This window comes from Abramis brama (assembly GCF_963993115.1).
Source record: "Abramis brama genome assembly, chromosome: 13".
Lineage (NCBI taxonomy): Eukaryota > Metazoa > Chordata > Actinopteri > Cypriniformes > Leuciscidae > Abramis > Abramis brama.
Window position 1 is genome coordinate 9,546,466 of NC_139975.1, and position 15,320 is coordinate 9,561,785.

Below are 15,320 nucleotides of genomic sequence, written 5' to 3' on the forward strand. Positions count from 1 at the left end.
ATGGTGACTCAATGTGAATTACAACTCATTTGCTTTCTCTTTCACTATTCCAAAGAAACAGCGCTTGCAATATTAGCACTACAACTATGTCAATATAAAGAGTCACTTGAATTACAGTCAAAGAAATATAGGAAAACAATAATGTAAGTGTCTTACGAAACAAACTTCAATACAATTATTTTAATAATACCGAATGTCAACAAATCTCCCAGCAATGTAATCTCTCAGAAAGGCTGTCTAATAAAAAGTGCTGCCCCGGTCAAGCGAAGCAGTGAATTACCACTGAAGAGTAACAACACACTAATGATACAATTATCAATGTTACTTTCCATTTCGCCAAAGAAAAAAAAGGCTTCCTTTGTTAGCTTTGAAACCCTTTGTAAGCCTTTAAATTGGAGTAAGAGGATTGTCAACATTGACATCAATGTGGCAGAGTTTCCTCTAGTGGGTAAAGTGAATCTGGGTTTCAGCTTTTATGCATGTTCCACACACACATAGTACTGACTTTAAAGGCAAGCTGCCATGCATGTTTTATCAGAAGCAAAAAAAAAAACACATCACACAAGACCAGGATATATCCACAGCCTGGCATGCTTTGATAGGGAGCAGGCCTCCATCAAGATGGAGCTTTGAAGCAGTCAGCATGATTTGGGTGTTGAACGTGAGCAGCTTGGATGTGTCTGATGACTGGCTAATGAACCAATCGGTAATCTTATTGTGGGGTCTGAATGTGTCTGACATTTTGTCTCCTGTCTACACACCGGCGGTCAACTTTATGGCTGAATCGGAGTTTGGCGCACAGTAAATTTCCGCAGTCATACTCTTACAGGAGCAAGTGAATTTTTCCTATTTGTAAGAATATAGAGGTCCAATCTTAAGCAACAAAGACTGCAGGCCGAATGACTGGAACTCATAAAAAAGCACTATGTATGTAAATCTGTTTCATTGCACCAATCTTGAACTTATCTTTGAATATAAATAAGAGGGGGTGAAGTGTATATACATGCATAACATATACGTCTATACGTCTGGATCTGCATTCATAGGGGATACCGATCTGAGAGGAAGCCTTGGATTGAAATTTACATCTCAACCGAACATCCCTGAACTTCAGAGGACCCAATGACACACTCATTGTTTACCCGTGTTCACTATTCTTTATAATGTGGCCCCAAACACATATTTCTCACAGCACATCAGTTGTGGGCATTCAAGCCCAGGCCAGATGAACAGTGAAATCTAATGTAATACCAGCTCAGTGACAGCAGTAATGGGTCATAAATTCCAAGTTCAGGTAGGGTTTGATTGTAAATCAAAGGCCCAGACTACCGGGCTGATTTAAATCTATCAAGGCCCAGTGCAAGGTTTTAAAGGTTTTTAAAGAGAGGCAGGATACTTTATTGCCTGGGAAATGGTCTGTCCTTAGTTCAGCACCTCAGCAAAATGTGGGAAGAGCATATGGCACAGTGCAGACATGTGAAGCTTTTAAATCATGTGTGCTAATCTGATAGCGTCAGGGTCGAGATTTGAATGGCATTTCTCGTTCAGGCCGATCTCTGTGACCACTTGTTGAGAGATGGCATTTGAAAATGAATACTCACTGTCAATGACAGTCCGGCTTAGCGCTTTGAGGTGAGGTCCTCACTACCGTGGCATTTGGCGGTTCGCTTCTTTTCACAGCAAGGTCACGATAAAGATAAAAATAATCTCCTGTGACAAATTTGTTTTAAAAGGCCTTACTCTACTGCTCTATCATCTTTTTTGAAAAATTGTTACAGATAATGCTGACTCAAAGAGAACTCTTTGATCGGACTGATGAATTGTGTTGTCTGTGTAATTTAAATGGCTATAACATGCATTTAAGGAGGAAAATAACTGTGTGAAACCTTTTACTCGCAGGTTTCTCTATAGAGCTCCCCCTACAGCTTCGGAATAGATATTTGACAACACTGTCCTAAAAACTCGTTGGCGATTCTCCCCCATCCCATCTTCTCCCTGTGCATTTGTTTCAAAGAAGCCGGCGAACGCACAGAGCCATGTCCACTGAGGTATGTATGATACACATAAGGCTAGCATATAAATGTTGAGATAGTGTATATTTGTATTTTTATCAAACATAATCTGTAACATTATAGCGAAAAACAAGAGACTAAGAAATATTTTCGCTTAATTGTGTTTATAATTTTTTTTAGCTTAGCCTATCTCAATTATAGACTTAGATTAGGCAGTATCAAAATTAAACTTTACGTTGCATTCTTTTATAATGTTGACGGGGATCGGAGGTTACCCTTGCAAACTTGCTAGGGTGTTTTTTCCGCTCACAGGCGCTAGGGGGAAGCGAGACGGCCACCATTCAACCCGAAAAAAGTCATATAACCATTCCAATGACTCCGAAGCTGTTCAGTTTAGGTAAATTAAGCAAAAATAAAAAACTGCATAGTTCCCCTTTAAATATGCACGTTGTTCTTCCATAGATTATGCGCATCTGTGCTTGGAAAAAGGAATACAAGACATTGACTACTACACATGGAGCAATTCCAGATCTGGAAAATGCAGCCATGAAAATAATCAAAATAGATTGCAACAGGTATGCCTGGGCAACCACAATGCAATTATCCCATTAATTTATATACAGATTAAATATTACCATTTCAACTCCTTATTTTACATTAGCATCTTACTACCCATAACGTCTTGATTACTGATGTAACCCTCATTCCTTGTTGGAGGGAACAGAGACGTTATGTCAAGAACTGACATATGGGGACTCACTTGGGAGGCCCAATCACCTTTAAGTTGTGGAAAAACGGCTAATGGAAATGGCGAGTGGAATTGGAGTGGCTTGGCATGCAAATTCCACTCGCCATTTCCATTAGCCGTTTTTGATAGCGACAAGCATCCACCCATTCAGGTTTATGCTGAGGAGACGAGGCCATTCAGCAGGTTGGTTCAGGGTTGTGGCAGGAGGGACATAACATCTCCATTCCCTCCATCAGGGAATGAGAGTTACAAACGTTCCCTATCTGTCATTCATGTTCAACGTTATGTCAAAGATTGACAAATGGGGTCCATATGGAAAGCGCCACAGCCACTGAACTGTGTTACGAGTGTTTGGAGACACAGATGATGGCAAGCTGTAGTGTGCCCATTTGGCAACTTCCATCATAGAGTTGTAACCTTCCTAGTGCCCCAAGTAGGCCTAAAGAAAAATAGTCCTCCATGCTAATGAGATGGAAGGGACAAGGCTTACCATAGAGACGGTCGTAGCTGCTGTTGCTTTTGTATATTACTTCATGGGAAGAGTGCTTCGGCCCTCTATTCCTCTATTTTAGGGTTGTTAAATCTGGGGAAGCGTATACTTAGTCCATGGAAAGGGACACTTTGTGGGCCACGTCTTGCCCATAGGAAGGAGCATGTGGAAATACACATATGGACTGACCCATGGGGCAGTGCTACATATGAAAAGATCTCTGCGGTAGGTCCTGCATAAACAGGGATGGAACTAATACAGGCGCAAAGATGGGGCAGAGCAGAATCTCGGGAATAAACAGGCTCAACCCGGAGATTGTAGAATCACAGGTGACTGGAAAGAGTGATCGCTGCACGCAACCACTAGGCTCTAGGCTCTAGGCTCACTAAAAATCTCAATGAGTGGATGCGTACCACCATCTTATATACCCTTATGCATGAGGGAATGGCTTGGCATGCAAATTCCACTTGCCAACTCCATTGGCCGTTTTTCTGCAACTCAGAGGTGATCGGGGCTCCCAAATGAGATCCATTTGTCAGTCTTTGACATAACGTCGAACATGACTGACAGATAGGGAATCATAATTACAAACAATCCAGAGAGTCTTTCTAAAGGTGATATCACCAGGAGGTAATAATCTGCGAACTGACAGTATGTAATCAGACAGGTACAGTTACGGTGTTGTGTGGAATACCCTGTTATCACTCCATCTGTTTTGTAAAATATTATTTCACATTTAACACTCAATGGATTTCAGTATAATATCTCTATAATATAGTACTATTTCAACCAGTCATCATACAAGGTCTATATGGATTTGCAAAGACAATGCAGTTGTTGGAATTTCCTAGATGGACAGACAGAACAAAAGAATGATAGATAAAACAGTAGACAGAAAGATAGATGGAATGATAGATAGAATGACAGAACAACAGATGAATGAGAGATAGAAAGATTTGAATGATAGATTGACAGAACGATAGATAGAATTGACTATCTATCTATCCATCTATCCATCTATCCATCTATCTATCTATCTATCTATCTATCTATCTATCTATCTATCTATCTATCTATCTATCTATCTATCTATCTATCTATCTATCTATCATGCTCTGCATTATCCACAACAACAATACTGTTTTTGCAGTGTCTTATATATGTGTCATATAATATATCTCGTCGGTTTATATCAGAAAGATTATTATGCCATGGAACTAGTTATTCATCACAAATGTCACTTTGTATGCTGTCTTTCATAATTTATACTGCAATTATGTATCTGTGAACATCAGGCAAAAATATGTAATAATTTGGCTCGTAGAAAATTATATAGGAGTTTTAGCTCTAACAAGACGCTGTCCTTTGAAAGGACAATATTATAATATTTTTACATACAATAAGTATTGTTTTTTTTGTTTTTTTTATATCATTGTAGAGAATTACTGTGGCCTAAACATCACATCCTTATTGGAACTCAAAACAAAACAAGACTTTCCTCCACTGCCCACCAGTGATTTTTACCAGGAAGTACTAATGTAGTAAGACAGTGATATTAAAAGTATATTCAATATACACCTTATTGATGATGCATACTTTGTACAGAAAAACAGATGAACACAATATAAATGCAACACAAGGTTTCTCATTAAGCGTTTTTTTCCATCGAAAACCATAAAGAAAAAGCTTTGCGTTCATATTCTGGGCTCATCTGCTTGCATATAGTATGCACCATCAAAAAGGTGTAAACTGAATTTGATCTTTTAATGCCAGTTTTAGCACATTAAAGAACTTTAAGGGTGGGTTGCACCGATAAGGATCAAGCAGCCTGCTTCACCCTCTGCCTATGCTGTTCGATCAGCTCTTTAATTCCATAATCAGGGCTTCTACATAGCAGTTTATCAAGACAGTTGACATTTTACAAGTTTATTTCCTTTATCGGCAAGAGATACTATTGTCAGAGAGAGAGAGAGAGTTTCTGATGGTCAATAAAAAAGGAAATGGAATATTAAAATTGTTGCTGTTTAATGGCGAATCCTTCATGGCGGAGAAAATTAATCGTACATGAAGGTTTTAATCACAGATTAGAATTGTAATTCCTGATTTTTTAAACTGTGTTTAAAATTGAGTGGTGCAACAACTCGATTTAAAATAAAACCCAGATCAACAAATCCTTGATTAGCATTAAACTTTGCTAAATTTAATCCTATAGGTGGGGTTTTCATATTAAGCGTTTTAGAACTTTCCACTGTTTTTAGTGATTAAAATACTGCGGATGGTGCTTTATATAGATCACAAGTGCCCAAAACTTCTTCACATATTTCGGTATTTGAGATGGATAATTGACAGGCTGGTGCTGCAGTTTTATGGCTGTTTTGCCCTCCAAGGCTCCACGACAGTCATGACTGAAAACTATGAATAGCAGGGAGGAATACAGCCTGATGGAGTGGTATAATACACTTCAATATAATGCTCAATTTGGGCAGGTATTGGGGTAAAATTGCCTCTGCATGGGCTCAAAACGTTAAAATCAATCATTAACTTAACAGCACTCACAGATCTTATATTCACGAAAGAAAGCTTAAAAACTTGTGCTTAACGAAAATGTTATTTCTGTAACCCTGTTTGTGTACTAGAAAAAATGGGCTCCTAGATGTGAGGACATAATAAACAATGCAGACTCGATGCTACTCATTCAAAGTTAACTTGAGAGCGGGGCATGCCTATTCCCAACGCAGACTTATTGTAAGACACTTTCGGCATTATAGCATTCAGTTTTAATGATAGGAACTGTGTGTACTGTAATCTCTTTAGATGGTTAAGGTTTTATGCTCTCTAAAGAATCCTGATCTGCCAAAGGCAGAATTGAGAGATAGTGAGGTGTATCAGGCCTCTTCTTTGTTTGCCACATCTGTGGCATCTTGCAGTCTGAATTTAGATCTGAATTTTAGATGCCATGTCATGTCCTATAAAGACCCCTCATGATTCCTCTGTGCACATAAACTGCTGGAATTGAAGTCGTAACATGATCCGGGAGCAGTACACATTGAGAAGAGTGTTTTCCCTGCATTTGTAACTCACTTTTGCTGAGGTAAGAAAACAAACATGAAAATCCCACTGAAATCTGCCATTGGTTGGTGGCAGCTGTACTTTCTAGGCAACAATATTCTCTGGCAGGCCTCCTTGGCAAAACACACACACACACACACACAAACCAAAAAACAAACACACAGTGCATGGCAAAGCTTATCTCTCCAGCGTTTCTTCATCACGAAACAAACCCTCTGTCACTGAAGCTCACAGGAACAAATCATGCCTGGGACTAATTCAGCATTTCTAGAGGGCCAACATAAGTCAGATTTGCTGGATCTCAAACGGCTACGTGACTCAAGTGGAAACAGCACAATATTAATGTAACCAGGCTGGGAATATTCATTAAAGTGGTACTCTTGGTCTGGACCCAAGTTTGGTAACTCTAAATATTTGCCCTCTCTATAAGATCACAAATTTACCTCAGAGTCAAATTACATGGGGACATGTCCAGTGCTAAACAGTAAGAATTTGTTTTTCTGTCCATGGTTCCAATTTTTATTTAAACGGCCAACATTTTCACTGGCTCGACCAAAAATAATAATAATATTATTATTATATATAAATAAAAAGTTTTTTGTTTTTGACAAAAATCTGTTAGTTCTGGCAGGTCATGTCAGTCAAGCTCGTGTCAGCTGACTCTCAGTTTATCCATGTATACCTCTATGTGATGCCTATCACAGCATCCCTATAAGGTCCATTCAGTATTATTCATCTGCTTTATTGCATTGCTCATGTTATTTAGCTAGCTAAATAACATTATGGTGACAAATCAACAATGATGTTGAATACATAAAAAACAAACGTTTAGGTTCGCAAGGCATAAAAACACATGCACAAAATCAATGAATGTAAAAAACATGTAGCACTGTGTCAGGAAAGATACTTAGCTGGTAAATTATGCCACTACCACTAAGCTAAATGAAGCGTATTTGTCTTTTACAGGCAGAGAATACTTCAATGCAAGTCCGAAGCCTGGTGAAGCAAGGAAGATGATGAGGACTGAAGAAGGTAATTATTCAAAAGATGGTAAGCAGTCAGGTAAGTCCAAACACACGGTAGTGAGTGATGAGACCAGACAAAGGATGTGTGGAGACGGGTGAGTATTTAAAAGAGTTAGTAATGAGCGTGAACAGGTGCCGCAGGTTATTGTTTGGGTGAGATTGGACGAGTGGGTGGAGCTGTAGTGACTGGCACTGATGTTGTGACTAAATCCGTGACACATTGCTGTCCTATACCATCAACTGGAACAAAACGCTCATCCTGGCTTCGGAATTTGGACCTTTGGGCTCGTGGTGTTTTCATTGTCTGCCGTCTCACTATATAAGGACACTCTACATGAACTTCATCTCCAGATCTGCTCTGAGAGCATTCAATGTTTCATTTAATAAACTTTATTTTATATAGCGCCTTTAAAGCAGCTTCTCAATGCACTTTACAAAATAAAAATACAAGGAGAAAAATAAATAATAATAAACAAAGTAAAAAATACACAGAAATAGTACAAAGCGTACAAATATAAAAAAATAATAACATACTGGAATACAAAATAATAAAAAAAAACATTAGGAAAAAGCTAACCTAAAAGTGAGTTTTTAGGTTGCATTTAAAAATGCTTAGATTTTGTGCATCTTTAAAATGAGAAGGAAGTGCGTTCCAGAGTCTTGGAGCATAGGACGAGAAAGCCCTGTCCCCTACAGATCGCAAAAGTGTCTGTGGAACAGCCAAAAGACCAGCTTGAGAGGAGTGCAAATGACGCTTAGGAATATATACAGTTAAGAGCGCAGACAGATACTGAGGGGCCAGACCATGCAGTGCCTTATATGTGAGCATAAGGATTTTAAAATCAACGCAGAACCTGACCGGGAGCCAGTACAAGGACTTCAGAATTGGAGAAATGTGTTCATTTCTTTTGACTCCAGACAGGATCCTAGCAGCAGAATTTTGTACACATTGCAATTTGTCGAGTGAGTTTTAGGAACCCCAGCAAGAAGTGCATTGCAGTAGTCAATGCGTGAAAAAACAAAAGTATTGATAAGCCTTTCAGTCACAGTAAAAGGATAGCATAGGGTGAAGTCTAGCAATATTTCGGAGATGAAAAAAAAAAGGAATTCTTAACAGTAAATTGCACATGTGGGTCAAAAGACAAACCTGAATCAAATATAACCCCTAAATCATTTTATTTAGTTTGGAACTCCAAAACAGAGCCATCAACGTTTAACGTTAGTGAACCAGCTTTACAAAGCTGATGAGGAGAGCCAATAAGCAAGACCTCTGTCTTATCTCTATTAAGACACAAAAAGTTTTGGGTCATCCATATTTTTATCTCAGAAATACAATGTGAGAGAAAAGAAACATACATGTTTTGACCAGGCTTAGAGTGAATATAAATCTAGTATCATCTGCATAAAAGTGATAATTAAGCCCAAGTGATCTTAAGAGCAATCCAAGAGGAAATATATAAATGCTAAAAAGTAAGGGGCCTAAAATTGAACCCTGAGGGACACCAGTGTAGTGACAGAGCCAATCTCAGACCTGAAACCACTGGTGTTTAAGAATATCATCAGATACACACATAAGCTCAAATGTCTTCAGTGCTACCCACCAAAATAAACGTTTGTGACTGTATCATTTATGAATATAATTATATATTAATATTGTACAGTAGAATGTATGTCTCAAAGTATATAATAGCAATAATAATAATAATAGCTAAATGTGCAGCACTTTGTTTACCAAAAAATAAAAAATAAATAAAGGAATTGTTATTGCATTTTAAAAGATTAATTAAATTGTTCAATATTTATGCATTTACTTGATTAACACCGTTTTTGATAATAAATTTGTATCAAATAATAAAACACAGAATCCAGAAAAATTAGAACAGAAAACACAATTTCTAGAAAAATAATAAGAAAAAACATTCCATACGGCACTATTATTGTTAACATTTTAATTAAAAAGTTGTATGAATTTAATTATTTAATTACTTTTAAATAACAGAAGACAGAATTTGGGAGAAATGGATTTCATAGGGCGCAGTGGTTGAGCCCTGGAAATGCATGTGGTCTTCCAGCCTGTCCAGGTAGCAACATGAGAGTATAAGGTGACAGAAATAAACCAAACCACAGGCACACTGTAATTGGCTAGCTGAGTCGCTGGTGAAACAGTCTTAAACAAAGGTGCTGTGACATTTAGAGGAGACCTTTGCTTACATCCAGCGCAACATTTTCAGCTGGAAAATGGACTCTGAAGTGGGAACAACAGACGGAATATTGAAATCCAGACTGTAATGTGATGCCTCATTCGTGAGAGGCCTTTTACGTGGTGGGGAACGCGAGTAATGCCGGTGCGCCATACAACACTGATTAAAGTCAAAGTGTCCATCGATGACTTCAAAGACACTGAGAGGGACAAGAACGAAGACAGAGTAATAGGAGCTGTACTACTGTACGTCTGCCACGCCACCGCTAATGGCTCTAAGATTCCTAGTCATTTGGCAGCATAAAAACAACATCAACATTTTTCACAATTAATGCAGGACAGATCTCAATATAGAAGGTAAACGGCGACAGCATGGCTGCGTTCGAGCCAGACAGAGTGAAAGATGCAGGGCGAGCGAAATGGAAAGCCTGTTGAAAGCCTCTCATGCTGGGGTGAATAAACACTCTCCCGCGTGCTCAGAGCCCTAAAGAGTCTGGTCCTATGAATAACCCATCTTGCTTCTTAGCTGCTCTGAAATTGCCTGAGATGAGCTAGTAGCATGTCTGTTTTTCTCAGGTCGGGTTTTCTATTTCGTCTTCTCCCAAAGGCACCTCGATGATCACGGCCGAAGAGACACATCAAAAATTCCCCCAACTCACACAGGGCCGTTGGCAGGAGGGGACATTCTTTTTCTTCAGAAATCCCTCGACCAGCAGCACACGCCTGAGTGCAGGATATGAAATGAAACAAACCACCACAGAAACATTGTGCGGACCATTTCAGCACAATATTCGCAACTCTATAAGCCTGCTGTGAAAACCTATGACCTACAGCACCAAGGCCTCTAATGAAGAGGATGTGGACAGCCATTGTGATATTTTTCCATCAACCGCAACTCCAACACTCTCTCTCCCCAATCTCTCGTTTCGACATCAGGACTCAACAACAAGGATAACCCACTACGGTCTAGAGCCAGTGTGAAAGAGTTTCAGGCCAGTTGACAGAATTGCATGTACATTCATCAATCTTGATCACCCATTTTTACACCTTGCAAATTTAAAAATATTTTTTTAAGCTAAAATTTTATTTTTGTGAACTTTTTGTGAGCATTAATTTTACTGGTTTATTGGATGCAAGACACATGTTCAATCCTGCTTCTGGAGATCTACATTTCTGCAAAGTTTAGATCCAACCTCAGTCCAACACGCCTGAACCATGGGGGTCATTAAAAAAAATTACAGAAAAAGCATGTCGGAACTAAATTTTGCAGAAAGGTTCTGCAAATCAGAAGGACTGAGAAATTAAGATGTCCTGATAACAGAATGTAGATGAATATATTGTACAATGATTTGGTTGTTTAGCAAGACAGAAGTTGCTCGGATTTAAAACTGTTGTGTTTTTTTGTTACCGAAGTCAAACCTCTATCAGAGAGGTACAGGCAATTACAACAAAAGCTTCCATGCATGAAATCCTAGCTGGCTCTTATTGATAAATTTCCGAACACTTCCAAAGACTTTTCAAATTACCTCTCCCCTTATTAAAACTTCTCTCATACATTTTAATTTCAGTCAGAGTTCACTGGATGGGAGCCTATGCACTTGAGAGGATAGCAGATGCCCACATGCACAGACAGGTTTCATTTATCTCTCACAGAGGAGATGGAAGGTGCTTCATTATACACAGAGAGAGAGAGAGAGAGAGAGAGAGAGAGAGAGAGAGAGAGAGAGAGAGAGAGAGAGAGAGAGAGAGAGAGAGAGAGAGAGAGAGAGAGAGAGAGAGAGAGAGAGAGAGAGAGAGAGAGAGAGAGAGAGAGAGAGAGAGAGAGTGCTAACACACACATTTTGAAAGACTGAATCCGCTCTCCCCCTCTCACAAGCCATTTCTCCAAGCATGGATGAGTGCCATTCTCTTTCAACTCTCTGAAGGTCAGATAAAAACTGTTTTTGAAGAGCGGGAGACTGCAGAAATCTTCCTCAGAACATCCTCTAAGGGATAGGTTTCGTTCCTAATCAAGTCGTAATGAGATCTTCTGTCTGAGGGAATAAATATTTTCCTCAAAACTAGGCCATTACCCTCAGAACACATTTATTAAAGACATGGAGGATCTCTGAATGAGTGACATGCATAGCCAGATTTGGTGGGGTTTTAGGGCCACATGAACCACATGATTCCACTTGAACAGGTGGTTCTCAAACACCCAAGCATTAACTTCGATCCAATCAAAGCACCCAAGTACCACTAAAAACACGCATCTAAAAACACACATTTAGACATTTTGTACTCCAATTTAAAGACGTTATTTTGAGAGAGAGAGAGAGAGAGAGAGAGAGAGAGAGAGAGAGAGAGAGAGAGAGAGAGAGAGAGAGAGAGAAAGAGAATTATATATATATATATAGCAACCAAATTTAAACAAAATAATATTCAGTAAACAAAATTGGAGTAATTTCTTCTTTTAAATCTGCTACCATCTGTTTAAAAGCATTTGAACTGCTGCCTGTGCTTGAAACTGAGTGCTGAATCAGAGTCAAAAACAAACTACTCTTTAAGCTTGAGCTACAGAAATTCAAGCTCACATACTTTAAAGGCAAACAGAATACTTTGTCAATTTTTGAGAATGTTACCCATTTCAATTCTGTGTTCAAATTAGACTTTCAGACTAAAATTGTTTTATTTTTGTAATCACATTCCAAATAAAAACAAATATTCATTTGAATACAATAATACTCTGAATGAAATGTGTTTTCATAATGCTAATTTTATGAAATCGTTCCGCAAACCATGGTTTGAAAACAACTGTCCTTTTCAAGTGAATATTTATAAGAGGTTTTATGTGTATGCAAAGCAGGAAATGCAGACAAACATCTTCCACTGGCATCATCATCATCTTATAAATTAATTCAGAGCAACTCTGAACATATTTACATGAAAATGCATTTCCACAAAGGAGCATTTTAGGAGTGCGTAAGCTCCCCGTCTATGTCTACTTTTATTGGGTGATCATTTTTCATCAGAAAAAAAAGAAAGAAATGTAAGGCATGTTAAAATGCACCAAAGATTGAGTTTATTTTAAATCTGCAGATTAACTACAATTATATGAGGCTGTGATTTAAATATTTAGTGCTAAAAGGCTGCACAGATGATTATTCTAAACTCTACAGAGTATCATTATTGTGACAAATTAAGTCTAGAAATTACTAGTAAACTAATTTTTTTTTTCTTCAACCAGGACTTCTAAAAATGATGGTGTGTGTGTGTGTGTGTGTGTGTGTGTGTGTGTGTGTGTGTGTGTGTGTGTGTGTGTGTGTGTGTGTGTGTGTGTGTTAGAAAAGATTGGGCAGGGATCATGAATTAAAAATGGCCCCTGTGAAATCTCAAACTAAATAAATATATAAACGAATGCATCTCACATAGTTCCTTCCCGTCAGCACTCGAGGCCGGCGGTGGTCCCGGGTCTTCCGACACGGGACGGGTTAAGTGATTCCAGCACCGTGCGGGTGCAAGTCGAGAGCAAACCACTTCCTGCACAGCAGAGAGAGGCAAAGCTCTGCGATAAGGGGGGGATAATAACTTGTGTGCATTGAGTCTAGGAGACAGACTGCCTCCTGTGCATCTGGGCAGGCAAAACAGGGATGAAAAGAGCAAACAAAAGCAGCTTTACTTTGATGTTGTCGCAGCATTCCGGCGAAATAAGTAATGTGTCACAGGAAGGCTAGTGTTTACCTGTGTGTTGGGACTCGTGTCACAGGTAATAAAGGAGATAATAAGAGATGCACAAGCTTCCAGAACAAATACAGCAGATGTGTTTTAGCAAGTAGCACCTGCTCGCAAAACAGCGTTGTACAAGTATGGTATACTATGAGTCACAGAGTGAATGACAACTGAAGTTCCAAACCTTATTATGAATCCATCAAATGGTTTACTTCTCAAAGGACACGTTCACACCTTTGCGGCAGATGTTCTGTAACTACACCGCTGTGATTAAAAGAAAACCTAGCATGACTAACAAGAGACATTTTAAGTCAAACACAGGACCCAAAACAGATTTTGATTTTTGTACACAGATCATTTGCAATTGAGGCTTATTACCTGTGAGCACTGTAGCATTTATCTACTTAAGAGAGTTGCTCCCAATTTAAGCCGCTTTAACCTTGAAAGAATGTTTGATGCATCACATAGTTATTGGTAAAAACTAATTAAACATCAGTGTTGGTGGCCTTGCACACATTCTAGATGTGGCAGCTGTTTCAGAGGCATTACCTAACCTTCCTGCGTGGGAACGGTTATATTTTGTGGCAGGAACAATACACAGCTAAGACTCAGCGGGGTCTCTAAGTTTGAGCTGAAAGAACATACAGTACACATGCAGAGACAGAACCTACAAATTTTTTGCAGAAGTGGATTTTTCTGTGGATAAGTGTGGATAATGTTAAGTACAAGAAGTTCAATGCACAGATAATGACTGTATGTTCTGGATTCAAAAATACCTCTTAAAATGTAACCTTTATTTATGCATGCCACACACTGGTTTGTTCATGACATTTCTGCACACATGCATGTCATTTCTCCCTTGGTTACTTTGTTAAGGAAGTAACTATTAGAATGAAACATTGCCCATCTACTTTTTCTCAGCAGCATTGGTTCCAGAAGTATTTTTGCCATTCATTTTCCCATATGGATTTGAATGAGTGATGAATCAAACCAACCAGCTACAAAGTGGATCACAATATTACCAAATGTGTATTGATGATTTTTGGAGGGAAAGAACTACATTCACATAAAGCAGTGCAAATTCCATAATCAAATTATATAAAATATAAAACTACTGATTGAAAGATGTTGATTATATATACAGTACTGTGCAAAAGTCTTAGGCATGTTAATACCCCCACCCCCACCCCCCCCAAAAAAAATGGTTTTAAGTCAGTTATTTATATCTTTTGCTGTAGTGTGTCAGTAGAAAATATCAGTTTACATTTCCAAACATTCTTTTTGCTATTAATTGTAATAATCCAGTGAGATTTGTGTATGCACAAGGAGTCTGACAACAGCCAGGATGATCTGATCTCACCATCATCAAGTCCGTCTGTGATTACATGAAGAAACAGAAAAAAACTGAGACAGACTAAATCCAGAAGAACTGCGGGAACGTCTCCGAGATGCTTGAAGAAACCTTCCTGCAAAGCTACCTGAAAAACTATGTGCAAGTGTACCTGGGCAAAAGCCGTTTTAAACGCAAAGGGTCGTTACACCATATATTGATTTGAATTAGTTAATAGAAGTTAAATCATAAATAAATTCAATTTGTGATTTTATTTTTGAAAGCATTCTCACTTTACAGCATTTTAACACAAGTGCCAGTACTTTTCACAGTACTGTAGCGTTGCAGGAAGGTTTCTTCAAGCATCTTGGAGACGTTCCCACAGTTCTTCTGGATTTAGTTTGTCTCAGTTTTTTCTGTTTCTTCATGTAATCACAGACAGACTCGATGATGGTGAGATCAGATCATCCTGGCTGTTGTCAGATTCCTTGTGCATACACAAATCTCACTGGATTATTACAATTAATGGCAAAAACAATGTTTGGAAATGTAAACTGATATTTCCTACTGACACAAAAGATATAAATAACTGACTTAAAACCCTTTTTTTTTTATTAACATGCCTAACCTTTTGCACAGTACTGTATATAGAAACAATATATTATGCATTGATTGCAAAATGTGCATATTATGCATACATAATTAAGTTAAGCAATAAGTTAACAGTGCAGGTAATTT